A 16,213-nucleotide genomic window follows, 5' to 3' on the forward strand; every position below is an offset into this window, starting at 1 on the left:
GGATGTGATTTAGAAAGTACATTAACACCGATCATTTATTTATCCACTCAGTTAGTAAATTCTACGGAAGGTCTATGTGCAGATGGAGTGCTAGGTGAACAAGACACCATCTTTGCCCTTTCAGGAATTACTTACGTCGAAAAAGGAGTTGACCAAGAAAGCAATTAAGATGCAACAGGTTCTAAGGGAGCAGAGGCGGAACCCCTAATTCAGGGCTGAGAGGAAAGGAGGATATTAAAGGGAGAAGGAATAGTCAAGGGAGTCCCCCAGGATATGGAATTCCTAAAGGACTTAGGCCAGGTTGGTACTTAGAGAAATGCCCAGCTAGTTCCTTGAATGTTTACTGAATCAAGGACTATGAGTAGAACGTATTCTGACAAAGAATAATATATATAAAGGCACAGAGGCATGACAGGGCCTGAAATGTCTGAATCCTCAAGCCATTATGATGAGAAACTTGGGAAGTGCTGCCTACACGGGCATGGGTAGACCCCTCCCCTAGGATGACTGGAAGAAGAGCCATAATATCAGACAGAAAGAGTAGGTCATAGCCAAAAGCCAAGGCCAAGAATTGTCCTTGGGTTAACCTTGCTGTCTAGGTCCTTGAAAAACAATCTTCAAGCTGCCTAGGTTTTGAGGGAGTGCTTGCATTTGATGCCAGTCAAAATCCAGGGAGTGAAAGTTGAGGGATGCCCACTGAGAAGCTTCTATGGTTTGCTGGTCTGACGATGGTGACACCCTGGGTTGTTGCTTCTGAACGTAGAGTCAAACTGTCCAGGGACAGTGGTACAGAGGTGATACTCTGTGACTGCTGAGTCCTGCCCAGAGGCGCTCCCCCCTGTGTACACTGCCGGGGTTCCCAGCTCAGGAGCTTTAGTTCAAGTTTTGATTTTCAAAAAGGCTACATAAATCAGAACCCAATACAAGGAGGAAAGCAGTTTCTCCACGTCATGTGAAACATAGCACAATGAGGGGCAATGCCAGTGGAAAAAGGGGGTCCCTTGAGAGAGGGGCCCACACCAGTTCCCACCTATCCAGGGGCGCTTTGAACTATTGCCCACTGTCTCTTCCCAGGGACTATTTGTTGCCTCTATACCATAGCTCCTCTGCCATTAAAGCCAGACCATGCTATTGAAACCCACAGCCCCAGGGAGGGAATATGCTAACTGGAGAAAAGGCACTATTGCTTCTGATGTGAATTCTAAACTGTACTCACACTAAAGGCAACAGACTTTGTAAGACTATTAAGAGAAAATGTTTTATCAGGACTCGGGTTTTATCAAAGCTTTTTTTTTTAACATATAAAGACCCAAACGCTTTTTCACCTAGCCATATAAAACAAGGCATTAAAGAAGATAGGGTGTGATATGAGGATGAGGTCCAAGAAATATCACATTTATTTATTTTCATTCAATCCAACTCTGAGCAATAATTCCAAAATTCAGTCTCAGTACCTACTGGGGCTTCCTGACCTACCAGTGTCATACGAAGAGCCTATATGATCTCTTGAAGACCTACTGCCTGGTATTTCTTAGCCCCAGCCAGGAGCAGAGGAAACTGATTGTTGTTGGTAGGGCCAGGAGCCCTGTTTCCTGGGGTTCAGCCCTCTGGGAACTCTATACAACCATTTCTGTCCAAGGTGTCATTGCTGACCTGGACAAAGAAGAGGGGAAGGGTGGCATGACTCAGCAGACCCACCAATCTCCACCAGCTCCTCAGTCTCAGCTTAGAGTCCCCTCCCTCTCAACTTTCATTTGCACACCTCAGAGATCCTCATCTCCCTCTCCTTCCCCAGGAGTTCATAGTCAAGTGACCGTAAAAGATCTTTCTACTTTCTTAAACTGAGAAAGGTGGGATAAAATAAAGCACAACAGTGTCTCATTGCATTTGTCTATCGCAGCACAAATTAATATCTTAATACGTTATCCTGACACGCCAGCTTTGTGTGTCTCTTGCTGATCTTTCTCGTGAACACTAAACGCAGCAACATGATTCTGTGAATTGAGGGTCTTGGTTATTAAGGTTCTACTCAGTCATGCTTTGAAGTGCTTCATTTCAGTGCGCAGGTAAGAACACTAGCTGCGTATATTGTCTGGCTGGTGGAGAAAGCTGACTTTGTTCATTAAAGAGTGATAATCATCACTGATGTCTAGTTTGGGGGCAGATATACCATGTGTATGTATGTGTCTGTTTGTACATCAGGTTGGATCCCCCCACAGATGCAATTTCTGCAGAAACAGCTCTTGCTGCCCTCCATGTCCTGTCCTCATAGCAGACAGCCAAGAGCCCAGCCCATCTGGATTATTGCACAGCAAAGACAAGGCCCACTCAGAGTTAGGAGCAATTGCCTCCAGCCCCCACATAACACACATGTGTGTACATGTGCTCAGAATGTGTGGGGGAGACAGGGGCAGGGGGGAGGACGATAGGGAACACAAGCAGAAGGGAGACCTCGACAAGCTCATCCCCTCCTTATCAGATAATATCACGGCTCCAATTCACAGATATTAATAATCTTCAAACCATATTCATGTGCATTCTCTTTTGCTCTTCACAAGAACCCTGGGAAACAGAGCTGACAGTTTCCTTACCAAGGAAGCACTTGTGACAGGCTAAGTGGTTTACTTGCCCCGGGTCATTCAGATGGACTGTGAGGGAACTGCACAGCACAGTGCTGTCCCAATTCCCAGGTACAGATGCTTCTTTCCACTAATCAGGATGCTACTCCTACATAAACTCATCATAGCTCATAAAGCATTTTCATATCTATTACATCACGTAATCCTTTCCCAAAAATCTAGAAGGAAAGCAGTATTATCACTTCATGGGTAACAAGGTCAAACTGGTGATTTGCCCTAGGTGACAGAGAGAGCTAATAAGCAAAAGAAGAATCTTTGGATCTTTTCAAATCCTTTGCTTTTTCCTCTACCTTCTAGCTATCTTTCTATGAACCTTTGGCCCTAATCCTTTGTCAGTTGGCATCCAAAAATCATCATGTGCCAGAATCAGGATGGCCACATAGCATCAAATATGTGTCTACTACGTGCCAGGCACTGTGCTCATAGTGAAAATACAAACGTCAATGAGAGATGGATCTTAATGGGGTTCCAGGATCAGCAGAGAAGACAGATTCATCAACAAATAATCTGCTATCAGCAACTAATGCTGTAATAGTGGCATGCACAGGGGCTCTAGATGTTCCAGATGGGGGAGATGCATTTTACCTGCCCAGGAAAAGGGTGGAGGTGAGACTGAAGCGCTTCACAATATTACTCAAATGTGGTAATCAGCTTACCCACAAAAGCTGAAAGGACAAAAATAGTTTTACCTCCAGCAGTTTATTGAGGGCAATTAAAATTACAAGAATCAGAGAGAGAGAGAGAGAGAGAGAGAGCGATCAGCTAGCTGCTGATTTTTTTCTATTCTTGATACTTTAATTGAAATAGTTCTGAGTCAGGCTTATAACCCTTGACATTTCTTGGACCCATAACAGGTGAAAACCCTCAGCAGCCAAGTTGTTTATCTAAATTCATCCCGGAATTGTGCCACAGTTGCCATTATATCCTGTGCAAGGGAAATGAAACAACCAAATTTAGTAGCAGATGACAAGCATCAGGTCCAGGCATTTCCAAGAAGCCTATGCAATCCTCCCTCCTGTTTACTCAAAATCTGAATCTCCCTCCCAGAAGCCCATCCTTCTCACGAACACGAAGACTAGGTGTGTGCTCATCCTGGAGCTGCTACTTCCTGCAGCTTTGCGATGAGGGAATTAGCCAGCCCAGGGCAGTCTGAGAGGCTGGCAGCATTGCTTCCCTGAACCGATTTCCCAGAACAGCACGGTGACAGAAAAGAAACCAAAACGGCACAGATGCTAGTGTTTACAGCACCCTGGCCCTTGATCTTCTTAAGCAGATAGCTTTACACAAAGACCAGAGACAGACAGATGCAAGAGGACAAGACTACAGACCAGCCACTTTCTAAGGCCAGGTGCACTTTCCTATGGGACACCACAAGCCTAATGACAGCAACCTAAGGAGAATGGCTGGATTCTTCCTGGGGAGGAAAGATTAGAAAGCTGCTTTTCTATTGTTATGTGCCAAGCAAGTCCAGATAGTATTTTAAAGAGCAGAGCCAGTAATCTTCTTGGTGCTCACTCGTCTATTAATAAAGTGATTTTTTTTTTCCTATGACACTCAAGGATCCTTTGCATTTTGAATTTTTTTTTTTTAATGTGGCTTCTTGGGTTATATTCTTTTATAACATTTGCTAAGCTGGGACCGAAACAGCAACATTTTCTCCCCTGCTCTCTAGAAAAGGGATCACTTCCTTGTTCTCACCATTTTACTGGCCTCCCTGGGTCACACCCACAAAGACCAGCAATCTAATTTCTATCTGGTCAACCCCCAGGAGCTATTTTGGGTTTGCTTTTAATCCACTTTTCCTGCCAGTGCAGGCTCAGCCCCTCTACTAGCCTGGGACTCTTTCCTCTAAGGAAACTTTTGTAAAATACACACTTCTCATAGGGCAGGAGTCAGCGCCCATCTCAGCTCCAAGGGCTGCCAGGAGGTGCTAAGTAACACTCTACATGCCCCTGGGGACTGACAGGAAAGGCTGGAGCTGGCCTCCGCACCTTGGCTCCGGCGGCTTTCCACTCCCTCCTCCTTCCTGCCCGCAGCCCTTGGCTCAGCCCTGCAGTGTCCTGTGTGCACCAGGCTAAGTGCCTGATCCTTTGTTCCTTTTTCACTCTGTACCTGCATTTGTCTAATAATTCCCTCTGGTCCTTCTGGTCTCTTCCTGGTCCCCAAGATGGCTCAGCTATTCCTCTCCAATGCTCCTGTAGACCCTCCCTGGCAGGGCTACTTACTACCCCACCTTGAGAGTTGGCCTCTACTAGCCCATCCTCAGGCCAGACTGCAAACTCCCTGCGGTAACCACTGCAGTTTGTTAGTCCCGCACCCTAAGTGGCAGGCACATAGCCACTGTCCCATATGCCTTTGCTGAACTGAATTTAGTTGAGCTAGAAAAGCATTAGTAGGGCAAGACAAGAGACAGGGAAGACTGGAGGAAGAAAAAACGGAAGCTTTTGGTGGAATGTGAGAAGGCACCTCCTCAATCATCATCTAGACTTTATGGACTAACACCAGGCTAATGATGAATGGGATGGAAAGGATGATACTATGCCCAAACTCTGCTGCTCAGAGAAAGGGTTTTTAAATTTAGTGCTGCCAGGGACCAAGTTAGGTAATATCAGTGTGAGGAACTAGGGCCTGATGTTAAACAGTAGGGAGTGGTAGAAACATGGAAGCACTTTGGAGAGTTCTTCACGGAATCAAACATGTAAATCCAAACACCGTGGGACAAACAGAGCCAGCCTGTGGGTCTGATCTGGGCTCAGCTGGCCAGAACAAGAAGCCCAGTGCTCTGCATTGCAAAGTACCCCTAATCAGGAAACAGGACCCATCCCTCAATGTTTTCCTGTATTTCACTAGTTAAAATTAAAAGCTATTTAAGGCGTTATTTATAGCACTATTCTAACAACATAAAACTATCATTTAACACCTTTCTGTGGAAAAGGATATTTTAGGTTCCAACTTTAAATGTGAGGAATGCCCCAGGGACCTGTCTTTGGGGATGCCAGCATCCGTGGTATCAACAGCTGAGGTATGGAACTCTGTATGGGAGGTAAGGAGAAAACTCCTGGGCACAGGGAACTTGTGTTGTCTCCATATCTCTATTTTATCTCTGCATTTCCCCTCACACTCAACACTACGGACATACCAAAATACCTACAGGAGCCACATTATCGCTATCGCTTTGCCCACTCTGTGTCATTCTATGCTCTTTTCTAGCCCTTACCAGCTACCTCCTCTTCATCCTGAGGCCCCCATGTTCCCAAACCCCTCCCCAGCCAAGTTACCTGACTCTCTAAATGTTACCAGAGCACCATGGACTTCCCCCAGCGTGGCGCTCACCCACACCGGATTGTAACTGTCACTGTGGCCAGCACCTCCTCTAGACTAGACAAGGTCTGATCTGTCTTGGTTGTATTCTCAGCATCTGCCCAGTGGCCAGCAATGAGTAATACATTTAGTGGTCAGCATTGAGTAATTAGCAAATGGGCCAATGAAAGAGCAAATGAACAAAGTGGATAAAGCAATCTTCTAGCTCTAGGGTTAGGTATTCTTAAATGGGTCATGACACACTGTCCTGTCAAAGGACAGAGACAAATCTGGAATCTGAAATTCCCCATACTAGCAACAGTCAATTCATATTTCATCTTCACAAAAGCTCCACCAAATAGGTGTTATCATATTCTTTTACAAAAAAAGTAAATTGAAGATCAGAGATATTGAATAACTTGTCCATCATCACACAGCTAATAAATGGCTGAACCCCAAAGTCCAACCCAGGTCTGCTGACTATAAAGCCTGTGCTCTCCCACCACACCAGGCTGGTCAGAGATTGCCAGATCATTGATAATCTGATGATAAGTGTGCTGCCGTCTCGTCTCCACTCATGGCCATGGTGTTCTAGGCTCATGCTGCCAAATTAGCTCTTAGAAAAAGTGAGCTTCCAGATCAGATTCCGGGTCACAGCTGTTATGAATAAGCAAGTTGATCTCTAACCTCAGACAGAAGCTTCACCTCACTAGGCTGAGATTTCTGTGAGCAGTGACCATTCTCTCCACCTGCTGTCCCAGGCCTGCTTCTCCCATTTCCCATTCTCATTTAGTTCACTTTTAAAACCATTAAAGGACAAATTCAAGACAGCAACATGCCAAAATCCTCCTAATTAAAATGCTAGGGGGTATTTGTACTCCTATTTTGGTAAATAGAAGTATGAAAGACAGAGACAGAGAGACAAAAAGATATAACAGAGTTATACACAATAAGCTCTTAAAATATACTCTTTGTTAGAGGTGTAATGACGCACATTTCTAGAGAAGGGAACAAGATGGGGGAAGCACTCTGGCGTCTATGTACCTTATAAACTTATTTTTTTCCCCTTATGAACTTATTAATTAAAACAATTCTTAAAGCCATGTAAAAATAAGTGACAAGTAATTTAACTACGATAGTATGAGTCAACTACAGCATACTCCGTTCTATTTTAACATTGAAGCCTAAGATGATTCAGGTTAACTGTGTCATTTTCCAAATGAATTTAAAATCAAATGTTCATGTAGGGAAAGAGAGAGAGAGTCACTAGACTGCAACCCAGAATGGCATCCAGTCTTCATAAAACTCCATCTCAGGGTCTATAAAACCCAAGACAGCTGCATGGAACGGACCCAGGGCTGCTCATGCTGATGAATGTGGTCTTTGAAAATGTGCCAGCAAGGCTCACAGAGAAAGAAACCAGACCTTTTCAGAACTCAACAGTTCTGCACAGTGACATATGAAATGGACAAGGCTGCCCTGTTAAATTTGCAAATGTGAATTTTACAACACTAATGAAAACAGTTCCAAAAAAATACAATAACAAAAAAAAACACACACAGTTCCGGTACTGCTTATACCACTTACCATTTCTTCAAGTTTGTTCTGGAAGAGAAGCAATTTTGTGTCTACCCAATATCAGGCAGAAGGCTTACAAAACAGCAAATGGCATAGGTGCCAAATTCAGCGGTGTCTTCACGGAGGCAATGGCAACAAGACAGTGGGAAAGAGAGGAATTGTCTCTACCAACTAGTATATGCAGAAATCAACTGCAGGTCATGGGTTTCAGATAAACTACCCATTGCTCAAGACAAGAGGAAGTCTTTGTAAGAAATATTTAGACCTGAGGAACTATGGTCCCAGAAAGAAAATATCTTAAATGAAATGAATGCCTTTTTAGCTTAGCCCTTCTACTTCATCACTGTTTGCTTTTAATTTATTTTTTTTCTTTTCTTCCATGAGCTCATTATCACTTTGTAAGTTTAGGAGAAATAGAATCGCTGCCCATTCTGCAACTGCTAAAGAAAATACACCATGTTAAGTGAAAGAAGCCGGTCGCAAAAGGCCATATATTGTATGATTCCATTTATATGAAATGCCAGAGTAAACAAATCCATTGAGACAGAAAGTAGATTATTGGTTGATTTGGGCTGAGATGGAGAATATGGGGTGAGGGGTGATAGCTAAAGGGTATTCTTTTTGAGGAAATGAAAATGTGCCAAAATTAATTGTGGTGATGACTGCATAACTCGTGAATATACTAAAAATGACTGAAGTGCACACTTTAAACAGGTGAATTGTATGGTATGTAAATTATAAAGCTGTTAAAAGGTAAGAAAGAAAAAAAGAAGGGAAAGAAGGAAGGAAGAAAGAAAAGAAGGAAGGAAAGAAAGGGAAAACACAACAGTCTGAAGACAGAGGTGTGATATACAGTCGCCTCTGTTAGGCCTGGAGTCTAAGCCTTTTCAAACTCTGCACTCTGCTCCTTTCTAGTGTGAGAACCCACCATCCCATGCCTTCCTCAATACACACATCAGAACTTGTGCTTCAGCCATCCCAAATTACAGTCACCCAAACTCCATGCAGTTCTACTTTTTTGAGCTTTTACACAAAATGGTCTCTATCTTGAATGCTTACTTACCCACATTTGCCACCAAAAGAACAACTATTCATCCTTCAAAAGGGGTTCAAATGCCATGCCCTTCAGGATATCTCTTCTGACCACCCCCGGTGTCTAGGTGGCTTCTCCTCTTTGCCTCAGGAAGGCTTTATTATATGATATGGCATTTGTATTATATGGTACGGCATTTGTTACAATGAATTACAACCTAATTAGATGCACATGACATCCCCAAAGAGATCACAAGCTCATGAATGACAAATACTATATTTTATTCACTTTAGTACTGACAAAACCTGGAACAATGAATGTAGAGGATACCTAGTAAATATCTGGTAATGAATTAATAATGGAAGTGTGATGCCTTCATAACACAGGTCAAAGTTAACTATTAAAAGCCCCTAACTCTTATTGACAGCAAAAACTTCAATGGTTTCACAAAGAAAGTATCTGGATGCCCAAGTCTCTACCACAAGTGGGAATCTATTTTCAATTTGGTTCCTGCCCAAGAAGTGAGTTCTTGCCCACAGAGTTCCAAGGGCCCCTCCTACCACTCAGGGCAGGATCCACATCTCAATAGAGAGTACAAGTGGAGGTCAGGGAAAGACAAAAAGAGCTGTGAACACAAGCAGAAATGCAAAGCAAATCTTAGGGACAGCACAATAAGAGAGGAGCAGTCTGCAGAATGTTTTCTAGGGAAGCCAAAGTCCATAAAAACTGCTTGATCAGAATTGTGTTTACAGTGAAATCTGAGCATGTGCTGATGTCAAGTTTAGAAATTTCTGTACATGAGACAAGCACTTGAACAGAAGAAGCAGCCAACCAGCCAAGCCTAGCACTGAGAGAAGATCAGCTGAGCCTGAGAGAAGAAGGTAAGAAGTCAGAGTTCCAGTTTCTTCATGAACAGAAACAAGAAAGTATTATTTATATCTGTAGAGTTTTTTGTATTTATGTTAAAGATAATGGGTAGATTTCTTAAATGTAAGTTCAGTCATTCTCAATAAGTCATTTTACTGGCCTCAGAAAGTCCTGATTAAAGGTCTCCCTCTAGGAATTATCAAATATAGATGGAGCCTGTTAATATCCCATGAATGGACTTCTCACACTGGGAACTATAGGAGCTTCCAAGGAGAAGTCAATCCTGGACTCTGAGTGCTAACATAAATTATTAACCTTAATATACTGCTACTTAAAAATATACCAACATAAATGTAGATACAAACTCCTTATGTTTATAGCTTGAAAAACAACACAAGTTTATAAATTAACCAGAAACAAAACATAATCAATAAAATTCAAATTAATGACATTAAATTAATAGCACCAATAAAGTTTTGTTGAAACTAATTCATGGCACAAATACGATGCTGGTACTGTTACGGTGTTAGCATTTTTTAGTGGGGCGTGCTTATCTATGCTGCTCTATGCCATGGAATGATGCAGTTCTCCCGACACTTTCCTTAGTTTAAGTTGTTGCTACCCCTCCATTCACGCAAAGCTTCAAGATGTCATTTGCCCTTCATCGGAATGAATATGACCATACATGTGGGTGCTGGAATTACACCAGCACACTAGTAATAAGTTGATCATCCAGTTGCTCCAACTATTAAATTACATGTATAATTTTACATTGCATTTATGTTATAAAGGTTAAACTACTATAAATTATAAAATTTGCATAGGGAACCTGTGGATTTGGGTTTGTGAGACATTATGTTAGATCAACCATCAACCCTAGCATTAATCTCCTATCTGACCAACCAGTCCGATCACTCTTTGTGCCCAAGGAAAGACTAACTATCCCAGTCTCCAGAATCTTGGGGAGACAGTAATATCCTGCCCAGGACAGTGTAAGTATTTAAGGTAAAACACAAAAACAAGTTTCCTCCGGAAGTCATAAATGGAGGAACACAAAGGGCAGAGGATGACCCAACTCCCTCAACAGATCCTCCCCATGGCTGCTTCTCTCCTAGCTGAGATCATCTTTTCTGGCCTCACTTCCCTAGCTGGCCACATGTAGTTGTGTCTAGAGGAAAGCCAAGCAACCAGTTAGCAAAGCTCTGTTGACTCATGTGTTGTTTTACAACTGTCTTGTCTTGCCTTATTTGTGTTTCATTGTTTTGTTGTTGTTTTTTAATTGTGGTAGAGTACACATAACATAAAATTGACCATTTTAAGCATTTTTAAGTGTACAGTTCAGTAGTGTTAAGTATCTTCCTATTGTGCAACCACTTTCTTGAAAGAAAATTTTCATCTTATAAAACTGAAACTCTATGCCTATTAAACAACTTCCCATACCCCTTGCTCCAAGCCCTTGGCAACCACCATTCCATTTTTGGTCTCCATGAATTTGACCATTTTGGATACTTCATATAAGTGTATTCATAAAACATTTGTCAACTTGTGGTTATCTTATTTCACTGAGCATATCTTCAAGGCTCATCTATGTTGTAGCATTTCCTTCTTTTTTCAGCTGAATAATATTCCATTGGATGCATAGACCACATTTTGTTTATCTGTTCATCCATGGATGAACATTTGGGTTGTTTCCACCTTTTGGCTATTGTGAATAGTGCTGCCATGAACATGGGTGTACCTTGTTTTGGTTTTTACTGAATTGGCTGGTTCTTTTTATTCCACCATATTAACCTCTGGATTTTCTCGATCTCCAAATCTCCTTTTAAGCCTGAGGAAAGCTTGCCTCTGAGATTTGGTGCCTTTCTTTCTGCAGCATATGATTTCATATGCTTTCTGCCTCCAGGCATGGGCACAAGATTTCATGGATAAGATTGTAATGGAGGACTACAGAATATTTTGTAAGACCATGTAAATGTGCATAGACAGGATGTTGGATCTAGCATCTCAGAGGAGAACTAAGTGGGGTGAGTCCTAAAGTGTCATTCTCAGCCACCAGCCACAGGACTTTACCTCAATATGGAAAGGTTCTGATATGCCTTCTGAAGGACCCTGCCATGGAGCTGTTAGAAACCCCTTCCTTCACCAGCCCCCTTTTCAGAGATTTCACAAATGTTTGGTGGAAACTACCTTTCTCATAAGTGATAAAAGCCACCCAAAGTTAGCTGAACTTGTAGGTGGAGGCTGCCGTTCCACTGTGATGTCTTTCCTATGAGTGACACATGAAATGTACTATGACTTATGGAGGATTATTTAGAATGCTGCCACCTAATAGCTGCCTGAGTACACACGCACACACACACACACCATAGAAATTTGGCAGGTAGCCTGCTGACTTTCCAAAATCCATCCTTCCAGACTCAGGGACCAACGCAGAAGCTGATCTTAATAGGGATCTATTGTCTTTTGGTCAAAGAAAATAACTCTCATTTGTTCCTTCTGAGCAGACTCATGAGAAGACAGGGTGAATCTTCCGCACCACACGAGAACAAAAGAATTTCATCTCTGAGGAGTCTTCCTCTTTCTGGGTCAACAGCTGCTCAGGGAAGCCCAGTCCTCTCCCTAGAGCTAGCAGGCCTTCTCTCCATGCAGACCTGGTACCAGGTGGAAGAAAGGACTCACTGGAGGCTAAAGAATGGAAAGGTTGGTGAATCATCTTTCTTAAACTTCTTAGATGGTACCACTGCAGAGAGGAGGAAGCAAGGGGCAGAGGAAGATTCAGCACTGAGCTGAGAGCCTTAAAGAAATCCTCTATTCCAAGGTATTTCCTTCTTTTACTAACATTATGAAGCTAATGTGAAGACCAAAGATGATGTGTGAAAATGTTTTGTAAATGGTAAAATACTTTACAAGTGGAAGGCATCATTGCTTTATTAAATAAATAAATAGATGATAGATAGATGATGATAGATGATAGATAGATAGATGATGATAGATAGATAGATAGATGATAGATAGATAGATAGATGATAGATAGATGATGATAGATAGATAGATAGATAGATAGATAGATAGATAGATGATAGATAGATAGATTGATAGATGATAGATAGATAGATAGATAGATAGATAGATAGATATAGATAGATAGATTAGATAGATAGATAGATAGATAGATAGATAGATAGATAGATAGATAGATAGATAGATGATAGATAAATAGATAGGTAGATAGATAGATAAATTTAACAAAAAATAATTTCTTCCTCTGAAACATTTTGTTCACAATTTTCATGGCCATGAGGTAGGATTTGGTCTTAGCAGTGAGTAACTAATTACACAAACCACCAGCTACATTCCCCCTGGCCTGAATCATATCCAGGATTAAAGGTCTGCACTAAGATCAAAAGGCTCACAATCCAGAAAACAAGCCTAAATCTGCCTCACTGCAGTGCTCTTAGGGAGGACCAGCTCCACAAAACAGTAAGAATTCCCTCCTCTTTGTTCCTAAGCAAGTTTGGTTTCTACTTTTATTTCCTTCTATACCTGGGAAGCAATGAATGTGCACTGTGCTGGGCAAAGTCAGGAGGGAGCAGGGCAAACATATAACCTGGTCTCTCAATGGTAAGCACAGGAAGGGGTGCTTTTTGCCTCCCACATGTGTCTCAAAATGACCAGTGGAAATGTCAAGAACAGGAAATCTCTCTTTGAGAAGGAAATACAAGTGTGTGTCTTTCCTGTTTCATCTGGAACCTCTAATTATAAAAATTCTACTAAAAATAAGTTTAAATCGGATATCAGACTATACTATATTTCCACCCCTTTCCCACTTCCTACCACAATGGCCTCTACTTCTCTCAGGAAATTAAAATAGTAGTTTTTTCCAATTATTCATTAATTTCCATCTGCTAAGCAGTCCTTTTTCCTCCTCTCCAGATAGTAAACGCCAACATTCACTTGACTGTTGGAATTCTATCCCCACTATTTAATTAGCAAGAATATCAACAATGCAGAAACCTCCACCCTGAAGACAGCAGCTCCCAAGTATTTCTGGAACCTCCGGGGTGCCACATTTATATAGTTTATAAATGTGTCTACTTTAAAGGTGCTGCTGCCTTTCTGTGCCTCTCGCCACATTCTTGTAAGTCTCTGCCAGTTGTCTCAGGCCACTGTCTTCCTGTCTGCTCTATGCCACTGACCCTGGTCACACCCAAGCTGCACAGCGCTGGAGCTGGCCATGGCACCCACTGGCCCTGCTTGTCCTCAGTGCACTGAGATGTGCCGGGTCAAGACAGGCCCCTGCCAGGCCAGGATGCCAATCACACAGCTCTTCCAGTTCTGCCCCTAATCCTCACTCAGGAGCTCAAAAACGTGTCTTACCCAAATGTTTAACTCAAATCTAGCCAAGAGGAAACAAAAAAATCCAAATTGAGGATTTGTAAGGCAACTGGTTTAGGGCCTTCAGAAATCTCCATGTCATAGAAAACCACAAAAGATCATGAGACTGTTCTTTAGACTAAAGGGAACTAAACAGACATGACAACTCTAAAGACAGTGAATAGCCCTGTATTAGGTATTGGAAGTTTTTTTTAAGGCCATAATAGACCTTAGTGAAAACATCAAAGAAATTTGAAATTTGAATGTGAGCTGCATATTGGATAATATTGTTGTGTAAACATTATTTCTGAGTGTGAAAGTTGTATTATAGTCACAATGATAGCGCCCCTTTTCCTAGGATATAAATGATGAACTATTTTGGGATCAAAGCTAATGAGGCCTACAACTAACTCTCAAGTGGTTCAACAAATATGAAACACACATATACTACACTCAAGTGTATACATATATCTTTAGAGATGGGGAAAAGCAAATACTACAAAATGTTGATATTAGTGAATCTAAGTGAAGAGGGTATATGGCACACTGTTCTTGAAGGTTTTTGAGGATTTCAAATCTTTCAAAATAAAAAGTTGAGATTCATAACGCCAAGCAGAGGAGACAGACATTGTTGCTGTTCTCTACCACCCTTATTTCTCTCATCTCTCTCCAAGATGTCCATGCACTAAACTTCCTCCATTATTCTCAGGACCAAAAAATAAAAAACTTACACAAAACAATGCATGAAACAGATATTGGGGGTGAGGCAGTGTGCTAGCTGGTCAATAGCTAAGCATATTCTGCAGATAAGCATATTCTGAATTCCAGTTTAAACATAACCGAAAACCATCATATTTATAAATTATGGAATTCATTAATTGTATCCATTTAGGTGTGTCTCTGTTGGTTGACACAGGGTAGGAAAAGATGCCATCAGTACAAATCACTGAGACCTAGAAGTCCAAATGAGAATCTGGAGCCCAAAAACATATGCCTTCTTTAGCCAGTCTGAGCTTGTAGAAGGACTCTCATTTTTTTTCACCAGGGTAACTCTGTTCTTTGTGGCTTCCAGGTGGCATGATATTCAATGAAAACATCAAATGTAGGTAGAGTTGAAACTTTCCAAGTCCACTTTTATGGATTTACTCAAATTCCCTTTTCTCCATAAATATCTTCTTACTCTGTGTTTTAAAAACACTTCTATTTGTACCTCTATTAGAACTAAGACAACTGGATTTCTGACAGAACTCTCCTTCAAAAATTCTGTGTGTGGTCAGAACTTAGCGAGACTACATGATCCAATATTTGACCTGGAAAATGAAGTTGCTGCAATTATAGGAATTATTACATGGTTCCTTGTATTATAGTTATTTGTGTGCAAGACTTTCTCCCCCAGTAGACCCTATATTGCATCAAGGGAAAGGATAATGTTATTCTTTCTATCTCCTGTTTTTCTCTTCATGGGTGGTGATTCCAGTGCGGTCACAGTTGCATTTCCCACTCATATGTTGATGATGCTCACAAGTCACTCCTGCTCCCTCAGGAGTTTCAGGTTATATGTCCAAGTCCCTGCCGAGCAAATCCTTTTTTAGGCCCTCCAAGTACTTCATGTGCAAGCAACTGAAGCTGAACTCATAGCCTCCCCCCGTGTCCTCAGAATTCTGTTCTCCCTCTCATATCCCCAATCTCAGCTCATCAAACTTTGTACCCATTCAGCCAAGCCTCATCCTAATCCACCCTGCTTTCCCTTTTATCTCCTCTCCTTTAGCCAATCATCACTAAATCCCATTTGCTTCTTTGTCTCCTAAATGGTCCATAAACTTGTCTCCTCTTCCCCAGCCCACTATTTCACCCCTTTCCTAGCTCAAGAGCTCAGCATCTCTTACCTGGACTATTGAACAAGACTCCTAACTGACTCCCTGCTTCCAGTCTTGATATCCACCCAACATCTCTCTTCCCCACCCCCAGCCCAGCCTTAGATCCGTCTTCTTTTCTGCAGTTAGACAACATCTAAGTATGTCACTCTCAACATAAAGTCATTTTATGGCTTCCCAACATGACAGAACACAGTTAAGCTCTTTGCTTGGCCTACTGGGTCCTGCATGAACTGGCCTCTATCCTTTTAATTTCCTCTTTTGCCCTCCTTGTCTCACATTTTATGCTGTAATTATGCTAAATCCCTGGTAGATCCTAACATGCATTCTGTTTCAAGTCTCTGTGCCGTTGCTTATGCTCCTTCCTTAGCCTGGAATTTCTGTCCATCTTATTTAACATAGCTACCCCATGCTCACCTTTCAGCACTCCGCTCAGCCTCCATACTTCCTGAAGCATTCTCAGAAGCTCCAGGTTGGGCTGGGTGCTGCTCCTCTGAACCCCTACAGCACCCTCTGCATGCCTCTCCCTTGGCCATGACCATATTATA

This window comes from Miniopterus schreibersii (genome assembly GCF_964146895.1).
Source record: "Miniopterus schreibersii genome assembly, chromosome: 2".
Lineage (NCBI taxonomy): Eukaryota > Metazoa > Chordata > Mammalia > Chiroptera > Miniopteridae > Miniopterus > Miniopterus schreibersii.